Genomic DNA, 20,266 nt, shown 5'->3' with positions numbered 1-20,266 from the left:
AGTTGCACAAACATCTTCATTTGAAAACCAGAAACCACATTTTTGGGTAAAATTCTAGAAACTTTCTAAGTAATTTAATTTAAAATGTCAAGGTCATGGAAAGGTAAATTTGTATTGTAATTTTCAGGAGAACATGGAAAACGTTATGGTATGTTCATGTTTTTATAGTATAAAGCTACAAGGAATTTCTTATCAAACACTTGATTGTGGATCAAAATCAAAAGCCTTTAAGTAGATTCTGTCCCTGTGTAAATTAGACCATAATGAAGTATTGAAAGTTAATGTATACAGGAACAACTCTGATGCCACTGAGAAGTTTTGTTTGTTTTGAACAAGCCATTGTTTTTAAGACAAGAAGTAGAAGAGACTGTGCAGCTAGTAACTGCTTGCCTGGGGACTGCTGGAGGTGACGGCTGGACTGTGAAATTTGCTGCTGTTTTTTTCCTTTTGTATTGCGCCTTACTTTTTTTTTTTTAAACATGATCAATGAATTTTCATTAAACAAACAAGAAAAAAATAGTACCACCAAAACTAAAAGCTAGTAATTTGAGTGAGCTTTAGAATAATAATGTTAAATGAATTTTTCTTGCATCATTTATGGACACATTTGCTTTGTGTTTTTTTTTTTAATGTGAATCTCATCCATGTTGACATATATGAACACACATAAGATATATTGTATATTTTTAAACATTTTAGAGCTTGTTTATGAGTTTTCAAATAATATACAATATGATTGATCTGGTAGTGTGTGGGCACTTATATTTATTCCAGCATTGAGACCTTGACAGTTAAGCATACTTTGCATATTGTCGGTTGAATTCAACACATGTTTCTTTCATGCTTGACTATTTATAGGAGCGCAGCTTTGCTAGTGTGTGCAGGAAGCGAACTAGTGTGTGCACCCTTTAGTGGAGCTCAGGCAGAAGCCCCATCTCAGAACCACAGGGTTTTACAGCAGGAAGAAGTGTTAGAGGAAACTATACACTAGCTCCTTGAGTCCCACCCACTGTAACCATGGCTCAGTAATGGACTCAGCCCCAGCTCCTTGCCAGTTGGAGGCAATTATGTTCATAAAGAATGATGGAAATATCATTTTTTTCCCTAATGAATTCAGAGGTGATCACAGTATATTACAGGGTGCTCCAAATATCTCCGCATGTACACATGTATACTAGGTTGTTAAGGAAACATACTGTGAATAAATTTGATATATCTTTAAAATTGTGGTGAAGAGCTTGAGAAACTTCCCTGGTTCCTATCTTCCCACCCCCTGGTCTGGTGTGTAGCTCTTGCTTCCTTTGTCCTTAGAAAGGCTACTTAGTCCCTCACCATTGTCACCTGACTCCAAGGTCAAATGATGCTTCCTCCTTGTTGTATAAATATCCTGGTCATGGATATGCACCGACCACACACACACACACACACACACACACACACACACACACACACACACACACACACACACACACACACACGCCTGCCCGCCCCTTTAATGCTGACACCACACACACACACACACACACACACACACACACACAACACACACACACACGCCTGCCCGCCCCTTTAATGCTGAGCCCCCCCCCCCCCACACACACACACACACGCACGCCTGCCCGCCCCTTTAATGCTGGCCTAGCTCATATGCCTCTGGATACAAATGTAACTCTCTGTTGTTGCAAGCTATGAATGTGCATGCGTTGTTTATGATGTGCCTAGCTTGATACCAAGATGTGATTAGGCACCAAGAGAATTTGGATTATTTAATACTGCTACATAATAAAATGACTTATCAAATGTCCACGTGGGCACATACAGAGGCGCGATTGTGCTCCTGCAATGCATGACATAAATACTGAGGTTGTCTTGGAGAGCTAGCAAGGCATGCCGAAGGCAAAGGCCTTGGAGTGTGTTCTTCTGTGGGAGTTCTATCTTGGACAAGTCCCATTGGGATTCTGAGTGCTGTAGTTGTTTACTTCAGTTTTGACTTTGCCTTAAACAGTTTGGGTCCTGTTCTTTTTATAATCATTGGGTTATCTGCCTTCAAAGATCTTGGTAGAAGTGTTTTTATAGATGTTATTTTAATCAACATGTCTACTTTTAAAGATTAAAAAAAAAACAATGTATGGAGAGAGGAGAATGGAGAATGGGTGTTGGTGTGCCTGCCCCTTAGCTCAAGTTCTCCTCCAGTTCTTGTGGCCTCTGCACCATTCTTTTCCATAGCCCCTGATTATTTTGATGTATGTCCTGTGCCATAATACTCCATCCATAAATATTCCAGTGTGATAGAGAAACCCTGTCTTGAAAACAAAACAAAACAAAAATTTCAGCATGGAGTCCTAACAGACAAGGACTCCTGGTTCTAGCTGGTAAAGTAGATTCTTATTCATTTTGGAGAATTTATAGAAACATAGGAACACTAAACCTTAAGTGAGGAGGGGGCTGCTGTAGTGATCTAAAGGGAAAGAGAGATATTAACCTTTTTACTTCATTGCCTCATCTTACACACATGTGGAGGTTAGAGGAGTCAGAGTCTCTCCTACCACTTGGGTCCAGAGGATCCAACTCAAGTCACCAGACTTAGTAGCAAGAGCTGTTACCACAGAGCAGTCTTGCCGAGGAAGAATGAGATCTTTGAAATGGAATGACTGGAACCAAGACATTCTCAAGAAGCACTTATACCAAAAAGTAAGACACGTGCATTAAAACACCAGTTAAGGCCTTTACAGCACACAGTGAAAAAGGGGGCAAAGTCAGCACTTTGGAGCAGCCAGCATGCGCCTGCATCACAGACAGGTTAGTCTGGCCGGAGAGCCAAGTACGTTTCATACCATTTGAGATAGCACTTCTGTTTCAAGACTCACTTTTGAGGAGGCAAATTAAAACTGTGCACACAAACTGCCAATCAAGCTCCAGCAATATTACATGCAGCCAGGAAGATTGGAGCTTAAAGCTCAATGGGAGAGAGAGGAGCAAGTCAAGATAAATATTGTTCAGTCACCACTAGAAATTGAAAAACCTAAACAGTTAACCCAGATATTACTATGAAACTATTAAACTATTAAATATTACTACTAAACTGTAGGTGTTTAACTTAAAAAAATATGTCTTGGGTCTGGAGAAATGGCTCAGCAACAGTTCAGAGCACACGTTTTCAGAGGATTTGGGTTTGATTCCCAGCAACCTCATGGCTGCTCACAACCTTCTGTAACTCCAGTTTAAGGCTTCTGACTCCCTCTTCTGACCTCTGTGGGCACCAGCCATGTGTGTTGTGCATAGCACACATGCAGGCAAAACCACTAGCACACAAGAAATAAAAACCTAAAAATATTTCCTTATTTTTTATATGTGGAAGTATTTTGCCTTCATGTACACATACTGTGTACATGCCATGCCCACAGAGGCCAGAAGAGGGCATGAGATCCCCTGATGGTTGTGAGCTGCCATTATGAGTGATGGAAACCAGACTCCAGTCCTCTGCAAGAGTAACACCTTCTTGAACCACTGAGCCCTCTCTCTAGCTTCCTAGGTGTTAGAATTTTTACAGATTTTCATTTATTAATTTACTGGGGAATTGTTGCAAATGTTGCTGTTGATAGCATCTGTGATATGTTAAACAAACCGAGATTGCTTACCATATATCAAGCACGATTTAAATACTTTTCACTTTTAATTCTCACAGTAGCCCTGAGAGATTTTTATCATCCTTATTTATGGACAAGTAAATGAATGTAGTCAATCATAAAGATGGAGTTACTCAGCTGGGTGTTGGTGACTCATGCCTTTAATCCCAGCACTTGGGAGGCAGAAGCAGGTGGATCTCTGTGAGTTCGAGGCCAGCCTGGTCTCCAGAGGGAGTGCCAGGACAGGCTCCAAAGCCGTACAGAGAAACCCTGTCTGGGGGGGGGGGCAGGGAGATGGAGTCACTCCTTCGAGGTCTGTTCATTGCTTTTAATTGTAATTTTATCTTTAGTACCTAGGAGGTCACTATAAACATTTTTTTTTCTCTTTGTGCTTAAAAACACACAATGAGTTGCAGTGTAGTCAAGAGTGTATTTGGCTTTATTTTTTTTTTAAACTGGATATATTTCATCTTGTGAATATATCAACTTTTGCCTTCCAACTGGTCCTCTGTTTTGTTCTTAGACCACTGCAACAGTTCATTATCCCTAGGAATAACAGTAAACTGAATACCCTAAACATTTCTTTTTTATACTTTAAGCATATTTCCCTCTATCCCTCAGTCCTCCCTGCCCCCCCTCCTGTTAGTTCTCTTTGTCCCCTGGACAGTTCTGTTTCTACATTCATGCTACCAGTACATATATAGTTTTATGTGTCTACATAAAACCTGGGAAACATACAGTAGTGTCTGACCAAGAATGGCTTCATCTACTTAGTGTGATTACCTCTAGTTTCATCCATTTTCCTGTAAACAATCTGTCATTCTTTTTTATTGTTTGAGAATTTCTTACATGCATACAATGTGCTTTTTTTCTTATATAATGTGTTTTGATCAAACCTTTCCCCCTCCCTTAGCCTCCAATTTCTACTCTACGTCCACTCCTCATTTCTTCTTCCCAATTGCATGTGCTCTGCTCTTAACCCACTTAGTATACTTAGCGTAGGACAATGTATTGGAGCAAGAGGAGCCTCTCAGGGTTCAGTCCCTGAAGAAAACTGATCTCCTCCCTCAGCAGCAATCAGTTGCCAATATCTCCTCAGCCAGGGGGAGAACTTCATGCCCTTCCCCTGTCCATGCTGGCATTTGGGCTGGCTTGGTCATGTGCATGCAATCTGTTTTAATTAGGGTTTCTATTGCTGTTGAGAGACACCATGATCTCCGCAAGTTTTAAAGGAAAACATTTAATTGAGGCGGCAGCTTAGCGTTTCAGAGGTTTAGTCCATTATCATGACAGGGAGCATGGTGGCGGGGAACATGGCAGTGTGCAGGCAGACATGATGCTGGAGAAGGAGCTGCTAAATGTTGATATGCAGGCAACAGGAAGTAGACTGAGTATCACACTCGGGGAAGCTTGAGCAAAAGGGACCTCAAAGCTCGCCCCCACAGGGACACACTTCCTCCAAGGCCATACCTCTTAATAGTGCCACTCCTTTAGGGAGGCATTTTCCACAGAGTCACAGCTGCTGTGAATTTCATGTGCACAAACTCTGGTTTTCTGTGGATAATTACTCTCTTGGGGGTCTTATGTCTTTCTACCCGCCTCTCCTGCAATGATCCTGAGCCTTGGGAGGAGGGGGTATGATGTAGATATAACTGTTGAGAGCTGAGAACTCCAAAGTCTCTTATTCCCTGCCCTTTGCCCAGTTGTGAGTCTCTGGATTAATCACCCTCTACTGTAGAGAGAAGCACCTCCCACAAGGGTTGGGAGATGAACTAATCTGTCAATCAACCATTCCTCTGTATGCATGAAAAATAGCATCCATTGTGTAGGCACCACCTTTTCTGCTCCATTCTCCTATTGATGGACACCTATGTTGGTTTCATAGCTTAGCCATTGTAAGCATTGCCAGGCAGACCGTGGTGCTGTGACTATGAGGTGAGTCAGGTAAACTTAATAAAGGTGGGTCACATACTTGGTTGCTTTTAACTTTTGAGGAAACTTGATGCCACTTTCCATAGAGGTTGGACTACTTCACATTCTTACGAGCAGTGTATAAGGCTGCACATTTTTGTTGTTGTTATTGTTGTTTTTGTTTGTTTTTTCGAGACAGGGTTTCTCTGTGTAGCTTTGGAGCCTATCCTGGCACTCGCTCTGGAGCCTATCCTGGCACTTGCTCTGGAGACCAGGCTGGCCTCGAACTCACAGAGATCCGCCTGCCTCTGCCTCCCGAGTGCTGGGATTAAAGGTGTGCGCCACTAACGCCCGGCTCAAGGCTGCTAATTTTTTGACACAGAGTCTCATCATGTAGCCCTTGTTGGCCCTTGATGCGTAGATCAATCTGCCCCTGCCTCCTGAGTGCTGGGACTAAAGGTGGGTGCCCCCCCCCCCAGGCCAGCAATGGTTCACTTTTGTGACCACCCCTTAAAATACATTTGTGCATGCATTTCTGGTTATCTTTCTAGAATTTGCTCTGAGAAATGTCATCACTGGACAAAGGATGATAGACCTTTTAAAGCCTTTTGATACAAGTGGTGAGACTGAAGGTAATAACTATCACTCTTCTTTGAATTTAGAGACGTTGAAATGGCACAATAAATTTGGGCCAAGTAGGTCATCTAAATCTTCAGTGGGCATTTGTGCTTTTTTGGCTTCTTTTATAGATGTCAGACTTTGCTCAGCTTGTTGGAAGCAATAAACAGAAAGAAGAAGGGATTTATGAAGCTGTGGCCCTTGCTGCTTCATGACCTTGAGCTCCCTGGTGCTCTCCCTTTCTTTAATTTAAAAGTTGGATTAGCTCTCTTATTACTGAGATCACTCAGTCAGCAAAGTGTTCAGCTTGCAAGAATGGGGCCCTCAGTTCGAACCCCAGAACATTCATGGAAAAGCTGGGGTGGTGGTGGTGGTGTGTGGTCCCAGTGCTGGAGAAGCAGAGGCAGGTGGATCCCTGGGGCTGTATGGATGAGGTCTAGGCTGGTGAGAGACTGCATCAAAAGAGGTGGATAATGTTTCTGAGTGTGTCACCTGAGGCTGTCCTTTGGGCTTCTGTCTCTGTCTCTGTCTCTGTCTGTCTGTCTCTGTCTGTCTGTCTGTCTGTCTCTCTCTCTCTCTCTCTCTCTCTCTCTCACACACACACACACACACACACACACACACACACACACACACACACACGTATATACATGTGCTCACACACCTGAACTCACATAGATATGAAGAACTCACATTGCAAATTATTTGTATAAAAATATATTAATTATGCTTCTGAAAATTTACATGAATTTTCCGTGATGTTTGATCTTCTGAATCAAAGGTTTATAATTAGGTAAATCAAGTTCCATCATTTAATTTTTAAAACTATGGATACAATAAATGTACACATTAATTGTATGACCCCCCCAAAAGTTCCAACCATTACATTTTTAAATAAAAAGCCCCCCCCCCCAATCATATGTTTCCTGTTTGTGATTAGTAAGAACCAAAACAATTTGGCTAGTTGATAATTTGGGACTGGCTACATTGTTTGGCAGAAAAAGGCCCGTGCTGCCAAGCCTCAGGACTTCAGTGGGATGTATCAGCACACATGGAGGAAGGAGAGAACCAATTCCTGCAAAGTTGTCCTTTGGCCTCCACATGTGTACCATAATATGCATACAAACATGCATGTACACACAAAACAAACAGCATTTAAAAAGTTAAAAAAGAAAGGATGTTTTTTTGTTGAAATGGTAGGGCTTCCTTGTGTTTCTCAAATTTATCTCCTAGCATCTCCTTGGGTAAATTCTGTGAAGACTTTAACTGTAGGTTTGGGACATAACTGAAGCTACTTGGAGAATAATTAACAAAACCATGAAGTTAGGTTCCCTGGGAAACTGAAGAGGTGTGAGGGTCAGGTTATTCTGGGGAGGGCAATATTGCTGCACTCTCATCCAACCATCTAGGAATTCCTGAGCAGTATGGATGGAATAGAAGAAACAGTCTATTGAAATGTCAAGGCTGCTCCTCTGTAGAATGAACAGCATAATTTGGGAAACCACTGTTTGTGGTGGTTATCAAAAGTAAGCATACAGAGGGAGTTTTAGTATTTCTGGGCGTGTGTGTGTGGGGGAGGTGGGGTTCCTCCCTCTTTGAGTCTCCACCTCATTTCCTGACACAAGGTCTTTCACTGAACCTGAAACTCACCATTTCAGCTGGGCTGGCTGGTAGGTGAGCTCTTGGGGCCCCTCTGTCTCCACTCAGAGGGGTATGGTTGGCAATGCCAGGCTGTTCTGTGGTACTGGGGATGTGAACTTATAACCTCTTGCTTGTACAGAAAGTGCTCTTACCCATGAAGCCATATCCCTTTCCTAAAAGATGGAATTTTACTTTATAGTTGATGGTTGTATCAATGTTTACAACTCCATAAAGTTAGGCCACTGTGTATTTTAATTATTTTTAAATATATATATATATATGTGTGTGTGTGTGTGTGTGTGTGTGTGTGTGTGTGTGTGTGTGTGTATTCATGTGTATTATCTATGGGGCTATATACACATAAGTGCAGTGCCTGAGGAGGTCAGAGATGTCAGATCCTGGAGCTGTAGTTGCAGATGGTTGTGAGCCTTAGAATGTGGGTTCTGGAACCCAAACTTGACTCCCTGTGTTTGTCTCGTATGTATTGAAGCACAGTGCTAAGTTTAGAAGATGCTCATTAGAATATAAGTGGTACACGCTAGTGCAGTGGTTCTCAGCCTGTGGGTCACGACCTCTGGGTGTGAAGACCCTTTCACAGGGGTCACATATTAGATATCCTGAATAACAGATATTTACATTGCAATTCATAACAGCAAAATTACAGTTATGACATAGCAATGAAAATAATTTCATGGTTGGGGGTCACCACAACATGAGGAACTGTATTAAATGGTCGCAGCATTAGTTAGGAAGGGGAGTGATTTTATTTGTTCACCACATTCTCCACCGATGGTTCTAGTCTATAGACATTTATCAAGTGTGTGGTTCCTGCCAGTTTATGTGGAGTACTGTTATTGCCGTAGAGTTTTAGAAGTTGGGGGCAAATGGACAGTTATGAGTTGGAGACACGTTCTGTGTTGATGCCTACTAGGATTCCTCTGCATATACCCCCAAAGGTTTTCCCTTGTTCTTAAGACTAGATGGGGACACAGAATATTTTTATTGATATATTTTTGATCTCATGCCATTTTTTCTTGTGCTAACATAGAAATATGATAGGAAAATTGTACCAAAAATATGTATTCATTCATTAGTACTTAAGAAAATGTGTACACTGGTTATGTTCTGATTTGGTTAAATAATGAAATATTTCTAGAGGACTCCCTAACATTGTGAATGGAAAATCTGCTGGTTGCTTTTCTTAGATCAAGTACTATGACACCACTGTTCTGGCTAAAAAATGCAAAATCAGCAGAATGTTGACAAATTTACCTTCTGAGGACGTTGCTTTGTCAGCAGGAGATTTATGCTAGCTCAGATCATTATACAGCATCCTTAGCAGGTTGTGTGCTATAATCTGAGATTATCTTCAGCACAATTTGTTTCCATATTTTTTCAGATTAGAACTTCGGGGCCAGCAAGATAGCTCAGTGGGTCGAGGTGCTTACTGACAGACTGACAGCCTGCATTGGATCTCTAAGACTCACATGGTAGAAGGAGAGAGCCAACTTTGCATGTTGTCTTCTGACCCTACCCCCCACCAATAAATGTAACAAAAGTTGAAACCTGATGGAAGGTGATAGTGCCATTCAAAAGTTTAAATATAAACCCACTTTTAAACAGTTATGAAAAACTGAGGCTGGAGAGATAGATGGCTCAGAGGTTAAGAGCACTGCCTGTTTTTCCAGAGGACCCAGGTTCAATTACCAGCACCCACATGGCAGCTCAAAACTGTCTGTAACTTCAGTTCCAGGGGACCCGACATCCTCATACAAACATATATGCAGGTAAAACATTAATGCTCATAAAAGTAAAAATAGATAATTTTTAAGAAGTTATAAAAACCATAGCATTTCTAGTCAACAAAAGTCCAAAAGTGACTAGAAGTTTGAATTATGATACAGTCACTAGTAGTTGTATGAGTCACTTCTTTGGCACTTAAATGTGTGGCAAAGCTGCCGTAAAGTTTTCATCTTAGTAATTTCTTACCAGTCTGACTCATAGGATGTGTTCACTGTCCACTTAATTCTTTGTGATTGGGTGTACTCACAAAGTCCTTGGATTAAACAGATTGCTGCAGTTTGTGTTTCCCATATTGGTTTGGACGTCACACGTAAGAGCTGTGATGATTACAAGTGGATGTGAGCACTGTTGCCTGCTTACTCTCAAAGACTGTAGAGTGCTGATGTAACTCTGAAAAGACATTTGTTTATATTTTTATTTACGGGTATGTGTGTCTGTTATGTGGGTGCAGTGCCTGTGGAGGCCAGAAGAGGGCAACAGAGCCCTGAAGCCGGAGATACAGGCCAGGGTGGGGACTTGAACTCAGGTCCTTGGAAGAGTAGTAAGTGCCTTTAACCTCCTAGTCATCTTTCCTGCCCCTCATTTTGTTTTGTTTTGCATCATTATATGAGACCTTGCAGGGATCCAGGATAATTTTAGTCGTAGATCAGATAGATCAGATTTGATGTCTTGTAATGCATTTCTGCCTTTGGTTGAAGCACAATACAGTTCTAGGTTACCACATGTTTGGTATTCAAGAACAATATAAAATACATTTGAAGTTTAAATTTAGAGTTTCAAGTTGGAATCATCATCCAAGTAATTTACCCTAATCTTTTTTTTTTTTTTTCTTTTAAGCTAGTGGGGCCCTGTCTCAACCCCGACCCCACAAAAAAATAAAATAAAAAAATAAAAAATAAAAATCCCTTTCCATAACATTGTATAGGAATGCTTAAGGATTTATTCATGTTATTTTTTTTTATGAGTGTTTTGCTTACATGTATGTATCCATACCACATGTGTGCCTGGTGCCTCTGGAGGTCAGAAGAGGACATTGGATTTCCAAGAACTGGAGTTATGGATGGTTGTGAGTCTCCTTGTAGGTGCTAGGAATTGAACCCTGGTCTTTCATAAGAGCAACACTTGCTCTTGATGGCTGAGCCATCTCTCCAGCCAGTATTCTTAACAACCTTTGCCTAAAAGCTCAGTCACCAGGGACTCTGAATCCTTCACCAGGTGGACTTTTCATTAGCAGTAAACAGTCAAGTTGTTCTTAACGTTGAGCCCAAATCCGCCATGTGTTGAGGAGCGCCTTTATTCCTCCCTCTGAATTTTGATGAATCCCAAGTGCACAAATACTGAGAGGATGTTAATGAGCAGCCCTCAACTTCCTCCTCTGTTCATTTTTTGCTCTAATTACTTATCATTTCCTACATGAATGCGTATCATGGAGATACACCTCAAATGTCTCACTGAAATAAAGATGATTAAATCTCTGGCATTTGTGCTGTACTTGTTTTGGGAAAGGAGAGTTAGAGTGTTGTCTGGAGGTCCACTCCAGTTCCTGGATCTCCATCGCCTAGGCCTGAAGGCTGTCCTTTGGGCCACTGTTGTCTTTGTTTACTGCACGTCTAACATTCATCCCTCCCTCCTCAGGTGAAAGTCATGCCTGTCAAGCCCCTGTCTTTACCTGTGTACAGAATTCTCTTTAGGTCTGTCAAATACCAACTGGCCTCCTTTATCTGACCTCTTAAAATTAAAAAAACAAAAAAACAAAACAAAACAAAAAAACCAGGGCCCTGATCTCATGTACAGCTTGAGCACGGGCAGTTAACATAACCTTCACTGTCTCAAAAGCAACATTATAAAATTAATAGTTAAAATTACTCTTCTTAAAGGAAAAAAAAATGTTCTCCACATCAGTGAATCCTACGTGAAATGGTATGTAGAGAGACAAGAGAGATAGCTGATTGGTATGCAGAAAAGCTGGCACATCCCTCTCCCACCCCCAAAGAATAAAAAACCCTTGGATACAGACATCTCCCCAAACTACAGTTCTGGTAAAAATATAAACAGCAAGGAGAACCAGAGAAATCTTAATGAAATACTTTCCTGGCAGTCACACATTTGTTCGAAAGTGAGAAATTGACGGTGGAAAGGTTGTGTCTGCCGAGGGTGCTGAAAGTTTCAGGGGACAATGCTGGACATGAGAGCTGATGACAGAGTAAGTGCTGGAAAAGCTTGCTGCCTCTCGACAGCAGAGCAGCCGGGAGTGAGGCAGGATGGGAGCCCGTTCCTTACAGTGCAGCATCCTGCTTTTGCTCTCTGAGTTGGGTTTATTTCTCCCTTTTACACAATTTTCCCTTATTATTTGTGAGTGAGTCTGTGATGTGCATGTGTGCCACCTCCCATGTGTGGAGGCCATAGGAATTGGTTTTCTCCATGAGCTCTAAATGTCTGGCTCAGGCCATTGGGCTCTCAGGACAAGCATCTTCCTACTCAGCCATCTTGCCGGGCCTGCAGCTGTATTGGTTCTCCAACTTTTTACCCCAGTAGTTATTAGTTTTGTGAGTTGTCCTGAAAGAGAAGGCAAAACCTAGTTTAAGTCTTATAAGGTATTATGCAGTGTGTGACTGTACCAATAAGAGTTTGTAATACGGGTTTTATGTACTGTGAGGGAGAAAAGATGCTATGATCCAAAGACAAGGGAAATATCAAGAATATGGCAGAAGTATGGGTATCTTTATTTCTCCTCCCTCCCTCCCTCCCTCCTCCCTCCTCCCTCCCTCCTCCCTCCCTCCCTCCCTCCCTCCCTTCCTTTCTGTCTGGATTCTGTTCAACCATTAGAACAGGTGGTTACAAAGACGCTTGGGCTGGGTGGTAGTGGTGCATGCCGTTAATCCCAGCATTTAGGAGTCAGAGGCAGGTAGATCTCTGTGAGTTTGAGACCAGCCTGGTCTACAGCTAGAGCTGTTATGCAGAGAATCCCTGTCTCAAAAAACCAAAAAGAAAAAAGAAAAAAAAAGTGCTTGGAAATTGGAGCAATGTTTGGTAGTTGATATTAGAGAGAAATTATTATTAGTAGGTACTCTAATGGGCTGCCTTATATTAGAAAGTCCTTTGTTTTAGAGCAGGGTATATTGAATTAGCTACATATCTACTTGGTTATCTGCATTTTTGTTTCAGAATAATCTGGAGGGTGGGTAGGATATGAAGCTATGAATGAGATATTCCTCCAATTCTTCCAGCTAATTGTTGCATTTGGGAATAACTGACACAGGTCTTTATGATATCATTCTTGATAATTTTACACTGATTGGACAGTTTCCATAGTCTAAGGAAAAATGAGTAATGTGTCACATTGGAGGAGATAGTAGCAGTGGGTGAGTGATTGTGACACGTGAGGGTGGACATGAATTACTGCAAAAATACTCTTATTACAAACATCCCTGACAGGCAAATGTTGTGTTTTGTTTTTCTTCAGAGACGAAGCCATTTATTTGAATCTGGGCAATTAACCTCTAAATGCTGAATTCTCCAGACTGCTTGAGAGTCATGCAGAATTAGATGCTCCATGTCACTACCGAGAACTTAGTCTGGAGTGGCACCACGGTAAGATCACTGTAAACACTCAAGTTAAGAGTGACTAAGTTCTAGAAAGAGTTTCAAATGCCGACTTAGCTCCCAGCGTTGATTACAGTTTCTGTGTTATTCATGTTTCCCTCACATTGATGATACAGCTGGCATGATTAACTTAATTGGGAAGAGGTTGACTTTGGCTCATGGTGTGGAAGTTCTGGTCTGTGAATTGCTGTCTCATTGCTTTAGACCTGTGTCCAGGAAGTAAAGTGGCGGGGGCGGGTGGGGTGGGGTGGGTGGGTGCAGCATTCCACAGTTCCCTTCAAGAACGACTCCCCAGTGATGTGATTCCTTCCCACTAGTCTCTACCTATCAACCACCAAATTAGGGATCAAACTTTAAATATGTAGGTCACTAGGAGACGTATGCAGTTTTTAAGATTATTATCATTTTATTGTATTTTTTTTTATTATGTGTATAGGTATTTTGCCTGCACGCATGTCTACTGTGTGTGTGCCTGGTGTTCATAGAAGCCAGAAGAGGGCATCAGATCTCCTAGAATTGGAATTAAAGGTGGCTGTAAGCTGCCAAGTGGTTGCATGGGAGTCAAACCCAGGCCCTCTGCGGAGCAGCCAGTGTTGTTGACCACTGAGCTATCTCTCCAGCCCCCACTGGGAAACATTCAAGATATGAACAAATAGCACATTCGAGGTTATGAGAATTACTCAAAATGCTTAGAAATATCAAGTTAAATGGTTTTTTTTTGGTGACCTTTCTTATCAGACTGAGACTGTAGTGGATTCGGTTTTGCCACTGGAATGTCATGCTGTCCCCTGTGCTCTATGTCTCCCTCAGGGCAGGTTTTCAGGGAGGTGGTATAGGATCAGTCCAGGAGCAGATTGGGCTGAAGAAGTAGGACAACAATGCAGGCTCAATTGTGCCACCCTGCTGGGAGAACTGTAGCAGTGAGAACTGATTTCTCTTCTTAAATAGGAACTAGTTGGAGACCAAGACAGACCTCAGAGTCCTTGTACTTTGCACAAACCGTCATAGAAACTGCTCAGCAAACACTCGAGGGATGAAGGCAACCCGGAGGTCTCTTCCGTGGCACCCGTGCTTGTCCTTCTGCACTGCAGCCCCTTCCTTTCTGAGATGTGAAAGTGACTGTGGGGTTAATAGTGACCCAGCAGGTGGTTCTGTGTGTCATGAGCAAACACTAGGGCAACTTCCTATCTGGCATCAGCGCGATTCCATACCACTGTGTTGCAGGCCTCCTTAGATAAGAGCCCGTAAAGGGGCCCAAGGCAAACAGAGACTTACTGTGTAAAGACTGAGGTCATATTCACAAAGCAAACACAAGAAAAGAGCACCTACAGGCACTGAGAACTTTTAGGGTAAGAAGCCTAACGGCGTATAGTAGGACATTTATCCCTTCTTATTTGTGGCGATTGGGCAAATGGATATTAATTTTGTTCCCTTTGGAGAGAGAATATGTTTCTTAGAAATGTTTTATAAAAGTCAGGTTTTTTGTTTGTTTTTCCTATCGGATACAATACTGCTTTAAGGAAAGAAATTTAAGTCCTCCTTCCCCTTTTTCACCTAGACGGAAATTCCCCTACCCCACCCTCACTTGGTGACAGGGTCTCATGTATCCCAGGTTGGCCTTGAATTCACAGTGTAGCTGGGGATGACATGATCCTTTTATCTCCACCTTCTGAGTGCTGGGATTATAGGTGTACCCTACCACATGTGGTTTATATCATCCTGGGGATTGAACTCAGGACCTTATGCATATGAGGCAAGCAAGCACTGTATCACCTGAGCTACATTCCCAAGCCCCTAGATGGAATTTACATTACTCTTTGAGACTCAATACTAAATTAAAGCTTCACCATGAGGGAGCTTCAAACAGTGTCTTTCAGTGGATGACATTGACCCTTGAAGTCCTGTGGTTTAGGAGTAAGGACGGGAAACTGACTCAAATCAGACGTCAGCTTGCTTGTCTTCTACAGCCGTTTCCCAATATGTGTAGGGACAGCTCAGCTCCATCTTTAGAAATGCTACATTCATGTTTATTTTCATGTCTGTACTGGAAAAGCCATTGTGCATGCGTGTGTTTCACCGGTCAAATTCGATTTTTGAAGTTATTAAAATGTGTCCTGTAAGTTACAAACACAGTTACCCAGGCTGCTCCCACCTCCTGTATTCTATTTGTTTGTGACTCTGCTCCCTTGGTTCCCACTGTAAGGCAGGCAAAGGCAGGAGGGAAGCAGGTGGTTCTGATTGGGTTTTACAGCAGGTCTCTTTTGTGTATGCCTAGGTAACACTGAGGTAGTGGGATTAGCTCTGTGTGCTCTTGTTATCATACAGAATAGAAACAAATGCTATGATACTGATGACTACATTTATGGAATTTTAACATTGACTTCTCAAATTCTTTAATACAGTGTTTTAGAGGGATCCGTTTTGTCACTTACCTTTTGATGATCTAGTCTAGGGTTTCTACTCCTGTGAAGTATGATCGATTGGAAAGGGGATTTGTGTGTATGTGGCTGTGTGTGTTTAAAAGTCTAAAGTTCTCACTGGCGCAGCCTTACGTTCTGTCTAAGTTGCACGATCTGGTAGTGAATTTTCAAAAATGATAAGAATTATCTTTGGAGTCCAAGTTACTGTCTCTCTAACTCAAGAGCTTAAGTTTATTTGAAAGAAAGTGTACACCCCAGACCAAAGTCAATTTATTTTTACATTATCACAGTGAAGGCTGTCAGAGTCTAAATGTTAACCCTGATGGCCACTAAGCATTTTATGGCATGAGAATTGCAGCTAACACCCACTCTACAAGGGCATGCATCTATGGCCAGCAGCTTCACTCACTGCAACTGCTTGCCCTGTTATCGCCACAAACAGTGATGTCCTCAAAAATCAGCTTCCAGGCAGCTGGTGCCTGGCGACCTGTTAGGCTTTAGCACCGCCTAAGCTCACATGACACCTCTTTGCTCTTTGCCTCAGATAGTATAGCCCTTAACTATAGTCATCAAGGAAGTTGGTCCCTGTACCTTTTCTTTGTGCTTCTGGGTCTAGTAATGTAGAAGTACCTTAAGATGGACTTTTTAAAGAGAGTCATGCCTCCAGCCCTTTCGGGAGACCTGGTTTTGGATGCCAAAGATAAGATCCAAGGAAATTCCCCCAGATTACTTAAGGTGCGAAGATTGTGTTCAACAGCCTCTGAGAGGACAGTGGATGACCCAGGCGCGAGTAAGTTGTATGGAAATCACGATGACAGATGTCAACATCAACAAATAGGTAAAGTAGAAAGGCATTGCTTTCAGTTCTTTCAAGCCCTCCTCCAGGAAAGTAAATTATTTTTCTCAAGTAAGATTTAAGTATTAAAAATGTGTAATAAAGTAACTATATTTAACCCAAGTCTTTGAACATTAGAAGTTTTGTTTTGATTTAGAGAGCAGAGCGCAAACAAATGATGTAAGCCAGTATCAAATCATCAGGCCTGATAATTTGATGGTCTTTGGGAAATATTCTGAGGAAGTATTATTAAAAGCTGTCATTTTTAAAACCCATAGGTTATGAGGAGAAACCCAAGTCTGATCTGCCTACTAGAAAAGTGGCTTATTATTTGTTTTTTTTTTTAAAAATTATCTCTTTTCTTGTTTTATTCTGAAGATAACAACTATTTGGGTAGACTATACCTCAGTGGTAGAGCACTTAGCATGTGGAAGGCCCCGTGTGGGATGTTCACCCTATGGAAGCAAACAAGCCTCACAGTATGCAAGGATTACTGCGCATCATACTATTTTTGTTACAGAACTCAATTTTGTACAGGGCAACTGGCAAATGGAAGAGTGCCCTGTTTGAAATTTCTGATTGAGACACTTCCTCATCTTGTTGGGAATGTTTAAGAAGCTGCTTTCTGAGAGCCCTGGCCGGCTCTGCTGCCAGAACAGCACAGGTGTCTCCCTGTCTCATTTAAACATGCCGGAGCGTCTGGATACAGGGATAGGCTCGGTTCATTTTTTAAACATGAACACGAACAAAATTGACTCAGCTCCCACTTTGAGTCACTAAAATATTATATAATTATTCATTTTTATGTCAGTTCATGTCTTCCGGTGATTGCTTCTTAGTGTAAACTTCCATGCGCTTTTAAAATTTGTGTAGACAGGGTGACGTTACCGTTAAGAGAGTTTCCAGTTTAAATCTCAGGCAGGATTTGGCAGCCTCTGTAGCTTTGTATTCTCCCCAACATTGTTTCATGTCAGTTTGAGAAAAGTCCAGTTGTATTTATGAGAAACCATAGCTTCTACTTTAAATATACCAATTATGTAAAAAAATGGGAACTCTTTTTTTTTTTTTTAAATAAAGTATGTTTTGGGATACAGAGGCCAACAATCCTAGGCACTGCAGAGATGGAAACCAGAGGATGGAGACTTGAAGCTCATCCTAGAGCTCCAGTAGTACAGGGTCCACTAGGGCTGCACCAGGTGCTGTCTCCAAACAGACGAAAGAGAAACAGATCTTCTTCTTTAGTGACTGGCTTTTGGGCAGTAGTTCTCCAACAATGCACCCATTGAAAATCTTTGTTGCTAGCCATGACTTGCTGGTATCAGACATTAGCTGTTTTGATGTTTCTCACACTTCTAGAGGGTGGGGAGGGAATAAAGGCACTTTGTGCCACCTTCTGACTTGAACCAAAACCCTCCATTCAGCCAGCACACTCTCATGTCCAGTAGTGTGTGCAGTTGTGTGCAGTTGTGTGAGGCGCTGGAAATTCACTTTTTCTTCTTTTACTTTTGGTCTTAAAAAACTTAAGTCTTTCCTGGTTGTGTGCCACACCTGACTTGATAGGAGTTGATATTGAACTGTAACATGCCACACCTGTTTTTATGGTCCTTGTTATTTCTGAACTTGATCTGTTCAAGTTCTGTTCTGTTCTGGTTGTTTCTTCAAATGGCCACACTCTTTCTAGTGCCGCCTACTTGTTACAAAGTATACTTATCAGGGTTTTTGCAATTACTGTTAAAGAAGGACTATGTCAGCAAGGCTGTCTTTTTACAATTTTTATTATGTTGTATGTGAGCACATGTGGGGAGGTTAGAGGACCCTTTGGAGAGTGTTTTCTCCTTTCACCTTCATGCGGGCTCCAGGGATGGAACTCAGTTGTCAGGCTGGTGTAGTTGGGGCCTTTACCTGCTGAGCCATCTTTCCAACCCTAGGTTTGTTTGTTTTGGGGTGTGTGTGTGTGTGTGTGTGTGTGTGTGTATGTATGTATGTATGTATGTATGTATGTATGTATGTATGTATGTATGTATGTACACACGCCTGCATGTGGAGATCTGAAGATGAATTTGGGGATTTGGTGCTCATCTTCCATCATGGGACCTGGGATTCTAACACACATCATCAGGTTAGCTTGGGACATGCTTTTACCCAGGGAACCATCTCACAGTGTGTACAACCCCATCCCACCCCTACCTTTTAAATAATGATGCCACTGGAGAGCTGGCCCAGCAGTTAAGAGCCCTTGCTCCTCCTCCTAGGACTCAGTTCAGTTCTCGGCACCCAGGTGGCAGGTCACAACTGCCAGTAACTCCAGTTCCAGGGGATCTAACTCCCCCTCCCCCAGCCTCTGGACACCTGTAGTTGGTTGTTTGTTTTACTATTTGTTCTAAGGGTACATGTAATAAGTGTTCTTTGTAGAATTACTCAGGCCTATCTCGTCTCATCAGAAGTAAAATTCAGCTTTAGGAAATGACTTTCTTTGTTGATTGGTGTTTAAATATCAGGTCCTTAAATTTCAGTTACCCAGAAAACACTTTTTATATATATAATTTTTATTAGGAAACATGCAAAGTGTACCACAAGCAGATTTGTTTATTTGTTGATTGGTTGGTTTTTTTTGAGACAGAGTTTCTCTGTGTAGCCCTTGATGTCCTGGAACTTGATTTGTAGACCAGGCTGGCCTTGAATTCACTGAGATCTGCCTATCTCTGCTTCTACCTCTGCCTCCTAAGAAATGGGATTAAAGGTGTGCACCACCACCACTACCACCACCACCACCACTCAGAAGGCTTATTTATTTTTAAAAAGTGTGTGTGTGTGTGTGTGTGTGTGTGTGTGTGTGTACACACGTGCGTGCCTGCCTGCCTGCCTATCTGCCTGTCTGTCTGGAGGTTTGTCCACATGAGTGCAGGGCATGGGGAGGCCAGAGGTGACAGATGGTGGAGTTACAAGTGGTGTAAGCTACTGGGCATGGGTGCTGGGAACTGAATTCAGGCTTGTACAAGAGAAGTACCCACTCTTAGCCACTAAGCCACGTTTCCAGCCCTAGGTTTTCTTTCTTTTTAAGTGGCTAAACAAAGTTTAAAAATGAAAGCAAGGAATAATCAAAGAAAAGATTTCTGTTAGCAGATTAACAGTATAAAATGAAACAAAACCAAAAAAAGTAAGCAAATATTTAGAGAATACATCTGCTCTGTAACACAGCAGGGTCCCCCACCCCACCCCATTATTGTTGTTATTTTTGTCTGTCTCTTGAGACAGCGTCTCTTGTAGTCTCTGGCTGGCCCCAGACCTACTTACCAAGTAGCTGAGGATTACCTTAGTTCTTAATCCTGATGTCTCCACCTCCCAAGCTCTAGAATTACTCTGTACTTCTACATGAGGAACAGGAGCGTAGTTTTAAAGTGTATATTCGTGACTGTCACATTTCAACATGCTGACAGTGCCTAAAGAAAACTACTTAGAAACTGGCACAGAGCTGCTTTCCTTGTGCACAGGAAGGATCAGATCAGTGCATCTTCCAACCCTTACCTGAGAAACTTGTATGGTGATTAATACAGACCCACAATTGACCAAAGTACAGATACAAAGAGACCATGGAATGCTCAGCACTACACCTGCCCCAGGCCAAGGGATCACTGTGGAAGAGGGGTCAAGAGTAAGAGCCAGAGGCACCAAGGACTACAGTGAAACATCTGGACCCAGCCTGGCAGCTGCTCATATATATGAACTCACCACCATTGCAGCGGTGTGCACAAGACCAGCAAGACCAGTGCAGGCTGAAACCAGACCAAATCCCAGAGAGGAGAGGTGTG

At 42.1% G+C, this 20,266-nt stretch overlaps 1 protein-coding gene across 9 annotated transcripts in view; it reads left to right on the top strand.

The window, feature by feature from the left end:
- Fryl (FRY like transcription coactivator) overlaps positions 1-20,266 on the top strand; it is a 229,268-nt gene that overhangs the window by 47,498 nt on the left and 161,504 nt on the right. The window contains exon 2 of one of the 9 annotated variants that reach the window (XM_027390868.2): positions 13,063-13,190. The exons of the other annotated variants lie outside the window; for them this stretch is intronic. The gene's annotated coding sequence lies outside the window, so the exon portion shown is untranslated. The remainder of the gene's footprint in view (positions 1-13,062; positions 13,191-20,266) is intronic. 9 annotated transcript variants of the gene reach the window in all.

This window comes from Cricetulus griseus, assembly GCF_003668045.3.
Source record: "Cricetulus griseus strain 17A/GY chromosome 1 unlocalized genomic scaffold, alternate assembly CriGri-PICRH-1.0 chr1_1, whole genome shotgun sequence".
In the NCBI taxonomy this organism is placed as follows: Eukaryota; Metazoa; Chordata; class Mammalia; order Rodentia; family Cricetidae; genus Cricetulus; species Cricetulus griseus.
This window is presented reverse-complemented; position numbering and strand designations above follow the sequence as displayed.